Source organism: Bidens hawaiensis, unplaced genomic scaffold (genome assembly GCF_021521415.1).
Source record: "Bidens hawaiensis isolate Kalapana, Puna unplaced genomic scaffold, B.hawaiensis_p1.1 tig00017236_1, whole genome shotgun sequence".
Classification (NCBI taxonomy): domain Eukaryota; kingdom Viridiplantae; phylum Streptophyta; class Magnoliopsida; order Asterales; family Asteraceae; genus Bidens; species Bidens hawaiensis.
In genome coordinates, this window is record NW_027492607.1 from 551170 (window position 1) to 565384 (window position 14215).

The following is a 14215-nucleotide window of genomic DNA, read 5'->3' on the forward strand; positions in this document are numbered from 1 at the left end:
TAGTTAAATTTTTGGCATTTTTATTTTAAATCCATTTAATATGTATAGTAATAATAATAATGAATAAATAAACTATTTTACTAGAAACCGATCACATATATATTTATTTTCTCACGTCTTTTGTCCGTGTATGTACATATATGTGTATTTAGATATACATATATGTATATATACATATATATAATGCCACGTAAACTAATATTTTTGGTTATATAAATATATATATATACAAATGGACAAACTTATTAAATGTTTTAACAAACTAATAAATGTTTTTAAATATTTATTTTACTTAAATAATATTTCTATATAATAAAATACATCGTAATACATTTTTAAACGGATTAATAAACTAGTAATATTATTGAAGATATGTTTTACTTATATAATACTTTTATATAATATACTTTGTTTATAATTTGGCAAACTAATAGTTTTTCATATAATAACTATATATATAATCAAATATTATATTAAGTATGAGTAAAAAGAATATTTTACGACTTAATTAGTGAACTCGTTTATCCGAACTAGTTGATTAACTTAGCGTATCTTCGTATTCTTTTTCTTATTAGGCTTTATCGTCGACGCGTGATTTTCCCGCATTCTTAATATTCTCATTCGTCTTTGTTCGTCTATTGAGGTGAGTACCACATTCTTCTATTTTACCGCTTTCAATGTTTTGGGGACATATGCGTAAATATACTTTTCATATATACTTATACACAAAACTGCAACTTTGTCTTATGTGTTAACAACTTATACCTTACTTGTTTATGTGCTTATTTGCTTTGTATGCTTTCGCATTCAGAGAGGTCCAACATAATCTCAGTCTAGTATGATCATACGCCAGTCGTTATAGCTTTGTGATTCTCGACATCTCAGTTATACTTGCTCATTTGGTTATTTTGTTATTCTCATATGACTTGTTGCAAATACATATTTTTATTTATACTTTGAACTGGTGTGTTGCTCACTCAACCTTGTGTTGACAAAACTATTCTATTTTCAACGCGTATGCAGGTATTCGTTTGATGTGAAGTACAAGATCACTTAAGGGTTTTATGCTAGAAGAAAATTAACGAGAAAATATTATTTATGACTTTTGATTGTTGATGTACTTTGGTTTTGTTTGGATGTTGTATGAATATTTGTATTTATTTGAATTTATTTAATAGCTATCGAAACTTTTAATAATGCATGATAGTAACCTTGAGAGCTTTGACCATCAGTTCGCGCCCCGGGATTTCCGTCGTAGGTTGGGGTGTGACAGATTGGTATCAGAGCCGAAGGTTTAAGATAGGTCGTTAGAAATTGCCTTAGACACATGTTTAGGAACCATATACGTGCCTATTTGTTTACCTTTATGTGTTCAATTTTTAATTGTTTACAACTTTCTTAGATAATTACATATTATTTATTGTTATGCACACACACACACAAACTCCGAGCCTATGCCTCAACATTCAAAGAAAACTTTTCAAAATTTAGATTGCTTTTATTTTCGGGAAATTCCTTAAGAATTACCACCTGTTGTTTTCACTCGTAAACCTTAAGGCTAGGTTGTGTGGCATGCCCCTATGTTAAATGAAAGGGGAAGAAAAACAGTGAGTTGGGCACTGGCAAAACAGTTCCAAGAACCAAAGGTAAGACGCTATTCCTTACCTAGGTGATAACCTGACCACAGTACTCAACCCCATGGACCCGAGCGAGACCCATAAATGCCATATGACCGACACCTTAGGTTAATTTTAACCGAATTCACGGTGATTCATGGCTAAACTCGGTTTTTCCGATTATTGTGTTCCGTTATTTAAATGGTTAGTGGGGTGAAAAATCCATTGAACCCATGGGTACTCATAATATTCATTTCTTAACTTGATTTCGTATTTTTGTTGGAGTAATCAACGTGGTGATTCACAAGATTCTCCGACTACCCACATTTATTTCGATAGTTCATTATTTAGTTTGGTCGGTTAAAACGCCGTGTAACGCTCATTGGGCCGAAAAACTTCATTGCATTGTTAATTCGTTAATTAGTTGGGACAATCAAATTGCCATGTAACGCTCATGGGCTGTCCAACTCAGTTTTTATTTGTTAGTTCATTGGACCATTCAAATTGCCATGGAAAGCTCATGGGAGACCAACATCCACAATTTATATTTCGTTAGTTTATTGTAAACTTAATAATCAAAATTTTTAAAATGACTTAACTTCTCATGTAGTCACCACACATTAAACTTATTGACTACATCATTTAACAACTATTTACGCAATGTACCCCCCTCACCTTATAAACTTTTACTTTTAATCCTCATGACGCAATTCCCCACTTATTAAGATAACATTATTATTTTCACATAATTAAACATCTTACTATTCTTATGGTTCCTCAATTTATCCTTCAACTTATAAATCCCCATTTTCGGTCCTTATAAAATGTCTCATTTAAGAAACCACCGTCGTCATGAACATCAATCGTCTAGTTCTCGTGACCACCGTATGGCTGCCTTTATTGCCAAAGAGATAGCTGTTGCGATCCCTAGGATAGTGACGCGAATTCAAAACATCAATGCAACCGATTCAACTTTTCCCACTAATTCCTCTACTAGTGACTACAAACCATTTACCTCAATCATCCTCAAAACAAGAAACGTAAGAACCTTACTGCAACAAATCCTACCCACCCGCAAGCCTCCTCAAACAAGAAACCTTACCTCAGTCCTTTTCAGTCATGCTCCATTTGTAATTATCATCACACGGTTAAATCCCTATGCCGTCGCTGCATCCAATATAACCGTTACGCCCGTCTTGCTAACACCTGCCTGTGTCCCGCCTACTGCACAGGCTACCCCACAACAACTTACCCCTCACGCTCAACCTGATGTTCCTAATGCTCGTGCTTCCTACCATTGTAAGGGCCCAAATCACCTCCGTAATGCGTGCCCTTAACTTACCCAAGCTCACTAAGCCCAATCTACGACTACACCATACTACTTAACCCATGCTGACTAAATTCAAATCCAACCACCTCGTGTCCTTCAAACCCCTCCTATCAATGCATGTCAACCTTACTTAATCCAACACTATCAAATCCTGCAACCGCAAGCTCAAGTATACCGACCATATTTCCACCAATCAACCTTCTCGCAAACCGTTCAAGCTCTAGTTTTCCTAGAATGCCAAAGCAATCTCCCTCAACTATTCCTACTCTTACAATTCCTTATTGTGCCTCAAGTCACACCAATTAAGCTACTCAACGATAATGAAGACCTTTGTCGTTCCCTTTATCTATCTTACCTTATTTTGTCTTTTCTTAATTGCGTTTTGTAACGCCTCTTTATGGCCTTGGATTATTTCCCCATTTAAACTATTTACCTTTTGTCTAATAAATAACGTTTCTTTTGATTAAATAAATTATTTATTGAAGCCTACTTATATCTTATTTATTTACCTTCATTAACCTTAACTATTTATAAGTTATCCTTCTTAACTTTTAAATACTTATATCCTTGCGATATCTTAGATTTTTCTTTGTTTAAATCCACTACAACTTTTGAAATTATTTTATACATTGGTGACTTTTTAGTGTTCTAAATTAAAACTCCTTATACCTTTTGTTTCCTCAAAGTCATGTTATACTCAAATGTTTTGTAAACCCACACGATGAGACGAATCATGTGGACCATTCGACGATAACAATAATTATGGTCCGGAACATAATTATCGAAGTCCTCGCATGAAAATCATGATGCGTAAGATTGTGTGTCGAAATATAGAATCGAAGGTAGTTAGGATAATAGTACAAATGTAAAGATGATAAGGACATGGTGGATACGCCGCTGGTACATCCTATATATAAGTGCCCTTTTCGGATTTGCATTTGAAACGTTGCATTTGAACGAGTCTTTATTGCATATCGCTGATCGCTCAGCTGGTTAAGCTTCTTGGTTTACGGGTGGCAGGTCGCTGGTTCGACCCCTGCCACCCCTGTTTTTTAGTTAAATTTTTGGCATTTTTCTTTTAAAGCCGTTTAATATGTATAGTAATAATAATAATGAATAAATAAACTATTTTACTAGAAACCGATCACATATATACTTATTTTCTCACGTCTTTTGTCCGTGTATATACATATATGTGTATTTAGATATACATATATGTATATATACGTATATATAATGCCACGTAAACTAATATTTTTGGTTATATATATATATATATACAAATGGACAAACTTATTAAATGTTTTAACAAACTAATAAATGTTTTTAAAGATTTATTTTACTTAAATAATATTTCTATATAATAAAATACATCGTAATACATTTTTAAACGGATTAATAAACTAGTAATATTATTGAAGATATGTTTTACTTATATAATACCTTTATATAATATACTTTGTTTATAATTTGGCAAACTAATAGTTTTTCATATAATAACTTTATATATAATTAAATATTATATTAAGTATGAGTAAAAAGAATATTTTACGACTTAATTAGTGAACTCGTTTATCCGAACTAATTGATTAACTTAGCGTATCTTCGTATTATTTTTCCTTATTAGGCTTTATCGTCGAAGCGTGATTTTCCCGCATTCTTAATATTCTCATTCGTCTTTGTTCGTCTATTGAGGTGAGTACCACATTCCCCTATTTTACCGCTTTCAATGTTTTGGGGACATATGCGTAAATATACTTTTCATATATACTTATACATAAAACTGCAACTTTGTCTTATGTGTTAACAACCTATACCTTACTTGTTTATGTGCTTATTTGCTTTGTATGCTTTCGCATTCGGAGAGGTCCAACATAATCTCAGTCTAGTATGATCATACGCCAGTCGTTATAGCTTTGTGTTTCTCGACATCTCAGTTATATTTGCTCATTTAGTTATTTTGTTATTCTCATATGACTTGTTGCAAATACATATTTTTATTTATACTTTGAACTGGTGTGTTGCTCACTCAACCTTGTGTTGACAAAACTATTATATTTTCAACGCATATGCAGGTATTCGTTTGATTTGAAGTACAAGATCACTTAAGGGTTTTATGCTAGAAGAAAACTAACGAGAAAATATTATTTATGACTTTTGATTGTTGATGTACTTTGGTTTTGTTTGGATGTTGTATGAATATTTATATTTATTTGAATTTATTTAATTGATATCGAAACTTTTAATAATGCATGATAGTAACCTTGAGAGCTGTGACCATCAGTTCGCGCCCCGGCATTTCCGCCGTAGATTGGGGTGTGACAGTATTATGCCTATACAAATAAATTATTAAAAAATATTTATATTAAAAACAATAAGTAATATAAACAATTTAAATTTTACCAATGCAAAAATTCTCCAACGAGTCTCACGTCGTTTTCTCAGCCATCTTTAAATACTCATCGTTGATGTCGGTCGTGTTGCCGTATGCGAGGATTCGCAGAGCCGAAGTACACTTTTGGATGTCGGTGAATCCTAAATATCCTCTAGCGTTGAGGTTTTGTTGAAAATACGTATACTCCCGCTCCAAATCTCCTACGATGCGCAAAAATAAACGGCTGGACATCTGAAAACGATGTTGAAACGTAACGTCGTTAAATGTAGGTCTGTCGTTAAAGTAGTTCTTCATCAAACGATCGTTCGCTTCGTTACGATCCCGAAGGATATACGATCGCCTACGTGGCGACGAAGAGCTAGTAGAGCCAGACACTATCTTATTGGAGACAACCCGCATTGCGTTCATGACCTCTTCTGTCTCCTCCAATGCTCGTTGTTGTATCTGACGAATTCTCTAACTCTCCTTAATTACTTGATCCCAAATGTTGGAAGGGTTCGGGGAATTCATTTTGAGATAGTATGAAATAAAATGTGAAGAAGTATGAAATGGTGAAAATGGTTGAATTAGTTTGGTATTTATATTTGAGTTTGTGTATGATATAGTGAAAATGGTTGAATTGGTTTGGTATTTATATTAAGTTTTTTTTTAATACATGTGACCGTTCAACGTCACTTTATTATTATATTATTATTTAAACCACAAACCACGGCGACAATAACCCCCCCCCCCCCTATCACCCCTAAAATCGTTGGGGGGGGTGTTCTCGCCCATCATCGCCAGATTTCGCCCAAACCTTGCGCCCACTACGGGTGGCCTAAGGGAGTGGGAAGCGACGTGAGAGTGACACATATGATTTTATGGTAGATAATAAATAATTTTTTATCTCAGTCTCATAAAATAAATAATTTTTTATCTCAGTTTCATAAAAAATAACTTATTTGAAAGACGTATAATGCCTGTATAACACAAAGACACAAATTACAATTTTCTAAAAAAAAGAAAAAGCCCAAATGACATCGTTTATTACAACATGTAACACGTCATCGAGACAAATAGATAATACTTTTTTTTCTATTTTTCTTTGGTACTAAAAGTAGTAAAATAGAACTAGTGACCCGAATCCAACCCGGTTCGGTGGTTGGTAATGGTAACTGCAACGTGTCTGTCTACATACACCCCCCCTGTCACCTCCTCCGTCGTCAAACCAACGCCATTCTCTCTTGCCTCTTATTATTCTCTCGCTGCAAACAAACAAACAGACTTCATCTTCACCAACAAATCTTCAATTCGTCTCCACAAGGTATTCAATTTCAAATCTCCAAAACTTACTTACTTCGGGTTTCTTATCACAATTCATGGACGATTACTCTTCTTGTTGTCACTGTTAGTATTATTAGTCAACATATTGTTATTTCCCCTTTCTTTTAATACAACTACTCTATGGATTTCACTCGCTCTTCGCAACCGAATCTATCCTTAGGGTTTGTGTCTCACACTAGTCAAATCGGAAGCCACACGCCTCCCTCCTTTCGTATCGATTCCAGCTACCGAAGCTCTTCGCCTCACCTTGTGCCTGGCATGCCGCTCCAATTGATGGAGCAACAGACCACAACCGAGAGCAGAAACATGGATTTGAATGAGACGGACGCCGCCGCCAGTATGGATTTGAATGAGGAGAGTAAAGTCGAAGGGGGCCAAGACGAGGAGGTCGATAAGGAGTTCCTTTCGTTAGGGAATTCTACGTGTTTGAAAAGACGGAGGGATTATAATAATAATAGCTCGGCCACAGCTGACACGGCTTCGTCTCGTGTTTCGACAAAACGATGTCATGTTGAGCAGAACCGGCAGGCTCAGAGTTTTGAGTCGCGTAGGCAGGTGGTTAGGGCTTGGGGAAACCAGTCTCTTCAGGCGGCTGATCCTGATGTGTTTGAGATTATGGAGAAAGAGAAATGTAGACAGTATAATTGGATTGAATTGATTGCTTCGGAGAATTTTGTTTGTAAAGCGGTTATGGAGGCATTGGGCAGTCATGTGGCGAATAAGTATTCTGAAGGCATGCCTGGTGCTAGGTACTATGCGGGGAACCAGTACATTGATGAAATTGAAATTCTTTGTTGTAAACGATTCCGAGAATTGGGGGGTGAATGTTCAGCCGTATTCGTGTACGTCTGCGAATTTTGCGGTTTATACCGGTTTGTTGCTTCCTGGTGATCGGATTATGGGGTTGGATAACCCGTCTGGAGGGAACACGAGTCATGGGTATTATACGCCGAATGGGATGAAAATTTCGGCGGCTTCGATATTTTTTGAGAGTCTTTCTTACAAGGTTAATCCAAAGACGGGGATTATTGATTTTGAGAAGCTTGAGGAAAGAGCTGTTGATTTTCGCCCAAAGTTACTTATATGTGGTGGGAGTTCATACCCTAGGGAATGGGAGTATTCCAAGTTTAGACAGATTGCTGATAAGTGTGGTGCGGTTTTGATGTGTGACATGGCTCAAATTAGTGGTCTTATCGCTGCCAAGGTAAAGTTTCTTTATTTAATTGGTAAATTGTTGCTAGCTAGCTGCTTCTCTTGTTGCTTTATGTTAGACATGTTAATGGCTGCACTGTTGATTGCTATGAGTTGTACTGTGGGCTTCGTTATGCTCAGAATTTTTTGTCTTTTATAAAGTTATTCAATATATAGTTCTAAGTTACATGTTTGTTTAAAAAAAACTAGTAGTTTTCATTGTTCTTACCCTGTTCCTCGTTTTTACCCTGTCAATCATGGATTTAAAACGATTGCTTTCATTTGTGCTGTGTGCTTGGTTTTAAAATGCGCATCTCTCATGTCTCGGATTTTGGGACCTAAAAGCCTTAGTGCCCCTCGTGCTTTATAAATCTAGGCTGCGTGTTATGTCTTTTAGTATACCAATTTTAAGGTGCGATGTTAAGTTTATAGGCATGTAAGCTGCATGCATGAATTGTTTATTGTTTTCTAATAGTGTGTTGGCTGGCAATATACATGTGATCATATGCTAACATCAGGCCATGGTGGTAGATGTTCGCTTCACCATTCGTCCATTCCCATTTTGTGCTACCTCACCATCATCCTCCATGTTTCCCCTCAGCTTTCAGCTAAGGAAATATCCATCATTCACCACCAATCAACCTTCTTTTAATTTTTTTTTCATTCATAAAATTAAAACTTAATAATTGCATGTAACATTTGTTAAAAATCTTTCTTTGATAATAATAATATACATAGTAAAAAATCTAAAATATAATATTTTTATTAGCTTTTAGAATGTTTTTTCTTAAATTTTTTAGTATGTAATTTTTGACCATCACTGATTTTTATTTATTAGTGTTTTATTTCTTTTTATATATCTATTTTTCCAATGAAAAATAATATCAAAAAATTTTAAAGCGTTGAATGCTGATGAATATTTCTTTAGTTGGAAAGATGGAGGATAGTGATGTGGCACACAGGGGTGAATGATGAAGCTCATTTATACCCCATAGACAAATGAGTTTCTAGTATCGTTTGTTTTACCATCAAACATGATGGGTTTTACATCTCTGAAAGAGCCAAGGAGGCTTAATGCCAAATATTTGAGTTTTACAGTATAACAATATCTGCTATTGAATAACGTGGCATCTATTCTTGAAATCTGATCGTTTTACATTTACCAGTGTGTCTTTTTTGTCTTAATTTTATTCTCTACAACAATTGTTATTCATGAAAAAGTCATTAGTTCTTTCAGCTGGCTTCCATCTCAATTTTGATAGTTTCTTGGTTATATTTTATAGGAATGTGCAAGTCCCTTTGAATTTTGTGACATTGTAACCTCAACTACTCATAAAAGCTTGCGTGGTCCTCGAGGCGGTATAATCTTTTACAGAAAGGGTCCTAAGCCTAGGAAATGTGGAATTTCTTTGAATCAAGGGGATAGTAGTGACAAATATGACTTTGAGGAGAAAATAAACTTTGCTGTGTGTTCTGCACTTCAAGGTGGGCCACACAATAACCATATTGCTGCCCTTGCGATTGCACTGAAACAATTGGCTACTCAAGAATACAAGGAATATATGCAGCAGGTGAAGAAAAACGCTCAGGCGTTAGCGTCTGCTTTGGTGAGAAGAAACTGCAGGCTGGTCACAGGAGGAACTGACAATCATTTATTACTTTGGGATCTTAGAAATCTGGGAGTGACTGGTACAAATCTTATATTTTCAACTTATTGTTCAATTTGTTTGCTTTATCACCCAATATTAAATTTGTCATCATTTCATCACTACTTAGCCTGTTTTCAGTAGGTTCTCTCTTATGGTGTAATCCGTAAATAAATTTAGGAGATGATAAAGTGGCACTCTGCTAGTGTGTTTAGTACAACAGGTTTTTGGTCTAGTGTAAATGAATGTTTTTTTTGGTTGGAAGTTTGTTTTTCTTTAATGGTTTTAATTTGTTCATTTTTTTGTTATACCATGTATAATGTTGATGCTTGTTAGAAAACTGCTGCATTTGTTTTAAAAACAGAGTACATTACAATATTTTTCTGTCCTGAAGTTGGAGGCCTAATATAATCTGCTACATCACTAGCTCTACATTTTATATTTCTCCATCTTACTTTTCTAGTTACACTGTTTTACATTACAATTAAAGTGTTTTTACTGATTATGAAATTAGATGGCAGCCAACTCTTTTAATACTTAAACCTTAAATTTATATTTTTCCATGTTACTTATCTAGTTACACTGTTTTTCATTACAATTAAAGTGTTTTTTTACTGATTTTGAAATTAGATGGCAGCCAACTCTTTTAATACTTAAACCTTAAACTTGGGCGGGTATACTAGTGCAAATGTGTTCCGACTCTTATTACACTGTTAAGATATTTACTATTTGAGAGCAACTAAAGCTCATAGTGGAGAATCATGGTGGCATATGCGTTCATAAAATGAGAATATTATTAAATCATACATTGAATTCTCACGATTGTTTTAACTGTTGACTAGTTGGCCCCACTTTTACTATTTTATTGCTTCAGGTGTATAGAACCATGGAACAATCAATACCTTAAACTATTGCCTATATATAAGAAGCAGTATAATCATTTGCCATGTTTCAACATGTAGTTTGGTACGAATAAAGTGGTTTGAAATTGTGAAACAAAACTAAAATTATACGATATACAGTATTGCCTATATCCAGGAACCAGTATTAGCATGTACAATGTTTTAACATGTATTTTAGTTAACAGAGTGTAATATAGTTAACCTGGGAAACATTTTCTCCTTTTCAGGTAAACTTGGAGAAGGTATGCGAAATGTGCCATATCACTGTTAACAAAACTGCCATATTTGTTGATAATGGAACTCTCATCCTCGAGGAGTGAGGATTGGTGAGTACTAATGGCATAAATTAAATTTCTGTAATCATATATATAAACACATATTTAAAAATTGAATAAAAGTGTTTTGTGACCCACCTCAAATTATCTATGGGATGCTCGTGCAATACTAATGAAAACACACTTTACAGGTACTCCTGCAATGACTTCACGAGGTTGTTTGGAATCTGATTTCGAGACAATGGCGGACTTTTTGTGTCGAGCTGCTCAAATCACAAGTTCAGTGCAGAGGGAACATGGAAAAATGCTGAAATCCTTTTTGAAAGGTCTTGAAAACAACAAAGATATTATCGATCTCAGGACTCAAGTTGAAAACTTTGCAACTCAGTTTGCAATGCCTGGTCAAGATCTGTAGTCCGTTTTGTCTGTAAATAAAGACGCTGAGTGCATATTTTTGCGTGGAACCTGTGAAACAAGACTTAGTCTACATCCACATTAATCTATCTGATTTTCTGGGGCTTGTTGTTCGCAGGTAATACACTATTTCTTACATGTCTAGTTAATATTATTACTTTGATATTGAAAGAGTCAACCAGGTCAATTTTGGTTGGCATACTATACTATAGTATTTTCATTTTGTCTTTTTTACTTTTTGAGTAAATGGAGATAATATTAAATAGCATTTTTTTTGGCTATTTTTGTCATTGGGTTATTTTTGTTGAGAATTTATCTGCGTTGTTAGAATTGATGAGGAATTTTGGCCTATAAATAGAAAATAGAACACAGATATGGTGTGCTTCAATTTGCTTTTATCTTCATCTTGTGTGTATCAACCAGAATGGATTATTCAGGTATTGACAACACCGGGTTTATTCAATTATTAGGGTTGTATCAGTGGTTGGTTGTGACTTGTGATCGATTCAATGATATCGTAAATGATATTTGTCCACTTTGTTTAGCGCACGTATCGAACCTGAGTAATCATTGTAGAATTGAAACTAATCATCTTAAATTCTAACACCATCGCTTTAAGTAAAAGCTTATTGGGGCATTATTGATAATGGATTGTTCACGTAAGTACATGACCAGTGAGAAACAATTAAAGACTTGCATATAGTTCTAATAGTGTATAATGTTGAAAAGATGATTATGCAAATGCTCCAAGCAATAGATACATGTAATTTGTTTTTTTTTGTTCTATACTAAACACAATTTTTGTGTATCAAAGGACCATATGTATGTATGGATACGTTTAATTAATCGAATAGTCCTGAAGTCACCAATCATTCTTTTTTGTACTTCGCTATTCAACATTCTTTCTGTATTAAATGACCAAACGTGAGTGTATAGAGATGTTCAATAAAGAGTTTATTGCTTAGCCCTGTAGTCGGTAATCATGAGCCATTAATGTAACGCTTGTCAAACCATATTCCTCGTTGAGTACATACTGATGTGTAACCTGAGGTTGTGTGTAACTTTTAAAAATTAGAATTTAATGATATGAACACACTATGATAATACGTAAATACAATTTGCAAAATATACCGGTTCCTATCCCTTAAGTGGAGGTCTCCGGTTTAGATCTGGGCATGAGAGTATATTAGTTAAGGTTTGAAACATGACTCAATGGGATTTTCCATGACGGTTTCCTCCTTGATGTTCATGGGTGATTTGACACATAGATTGTCGAAATTATTATGAGCACATTGACATCCGTCTCAGAAAGACTCACTTGGTTATCAAGGGTGGTTCAGACACCATTCAAGAAAAATGTTTGAAGTTGCGTAGAAGTAGGAGTATGGTAATTTGCCGTTGAAAATTACGCGCTTTTCCTTTCTCCTGTCATGTCTAATCAATATTTTTTGTGCGTCTCTCTGTCTGTCTATATGGGTGACTAAAATGGAATCCGCTATTTTGGTTTTCTTTTGAAGATATGATTTTAAGATTTTTATATTCTTCATGTCCCCTAACCAGTATGCAAATCTAATTTACTTTCCATGAAAGGAAGGTTCACATCCCAATTCCATATTTATTTCACTTTTGAGGTCATATCATATCTATCACTTCACTAGTGCTCAAACCAAAGTTATTTCTAGAAGAATTTCTCAAGACAAAACCATACGATTTTAATACTACCCACGGTTTTATGTCTCCACTTCATAGATGATAGAACTACTAGTGTCACATCTAATAAAAAAAATGAACAACTTTTAAAGCATGGCATACAAATGGTTATAGTATTTGTATTTCTTAAAAATGGTGAAATTGAACACAATTATGGATTCATAATTCTAAGAGTGTCTTCCTACTTTCAACTATCTCATCATAAAAATCATCAAGTTGAACCATAGTGTTCTCAATTCCACATTGCAACCCTACAAAACAACTCTTCAAAATGTCAACCTTTCCACTCACATCAAATTCTCTTTCGAACCCTCTAATTCTTTCCAACTCTCTTTTCAACTCATCCATGGCGTGGATTGTTTCTCGAAACTCGTTAAGTAAAATACCATCTTGCCTGTTTTCTCTCTCATTCACCCTCATCGTTCAATCTTGCAGCCGAGACCATAAAATTTGTTCTAAAAGCTTATGGTTCTCACTATAACTAGTAGTATTTGTGTGGCACAAAGAAGGCAAACTCGTTTCATTGGAACAATAAACAAGGCCATTCACCATGATCTTTAAAAGCAATGAGCTATGTTCTTTAATGCATATAGTGCTCCTCGAAATCCATTGAACCCGTTAAACTTCCGATTGTGTTAAAGTAATATCTTCAAATTTCATGGTCAATGGTTTAATTCTTGTTTCCGCAAAGCTCTTGTTTTCTTCCTCCAGTCTAACACTCTCCCTTGGCAGCGGTTTATAGCCATTAGCACCTGAAATATTAGAGGTTTAGCTTTTTAATTCAAAATCCGGCTATTCTAAAGCTAAAGAACCCAAGAAGTCATGAATCACATGATGAGTTACCTCGTGTGAGATTTGTGGACTTAGATCATGTTTTCCAAGGATATAGGGGATGTTGGCGCCCATGGAACAATAGTTTTTCCATGTTTGAAATGCCTAATTTTAAAATATGGCATACTTCCCAAAGGCGTGCACTCGCATCCATATACTCATCAAGCCATTTTTCGCCTACGGGCAAGTGTAGTTTCTGAACCAAAAGGGTTATATTAGAATGAAAAGATTGAAGGGAAGTGAGGACAAGTTGTAGGAAGTGGATAGAGATGTCGTTTTGAGAAATGAATGAACGATGAATATCGTCAAGACTACGAGTGAGGGAGCTACAGAAGCTATTGAGGGAGGAGGAGAATGATTCATCATGTGGCAGTGGAACATAAACACAAAGACATGAATAAAAAGTGAGTAGAATTTGGGAGGGGATGTTTAAATATGGTGAAAGGAAGTATTGTTGGGTGCAATTATGAATGTTTCTATTGGAGTGGAAGGGATGATTAGAAATCCAGCACTTTTATTGTTTATGTTTGCATAAGTTGCACCATCATAATTTAAGAAAATTATTACCATCTAAAACATCTA

General features: G+C 34.8%; 1 pseudogene across 1 annotated transcript; it reads left to right on the forward strand.

Annotated features, from left to right (window-relative positions):
- Positions 1-6586: 6586 nt before the first annotated feature.
- LOC143553421 (serine hydroxymethyltransferase 6-like) lies at positions 6587-11286 on the forward strand (annotated as a pseudogene). Its single transcript, XR_013138831.1, has 5 exons — positions 6587-7868; positions 9139-9544; positions 10376-10377; positions 10631-10729; positions 10870-11286. The product of XR_013138831.1 is annotated as a serine hydroxymethyltransferase 6-like (transcript).
- Positions 11287-14215: the final 2929 nt, after the last annotated feature.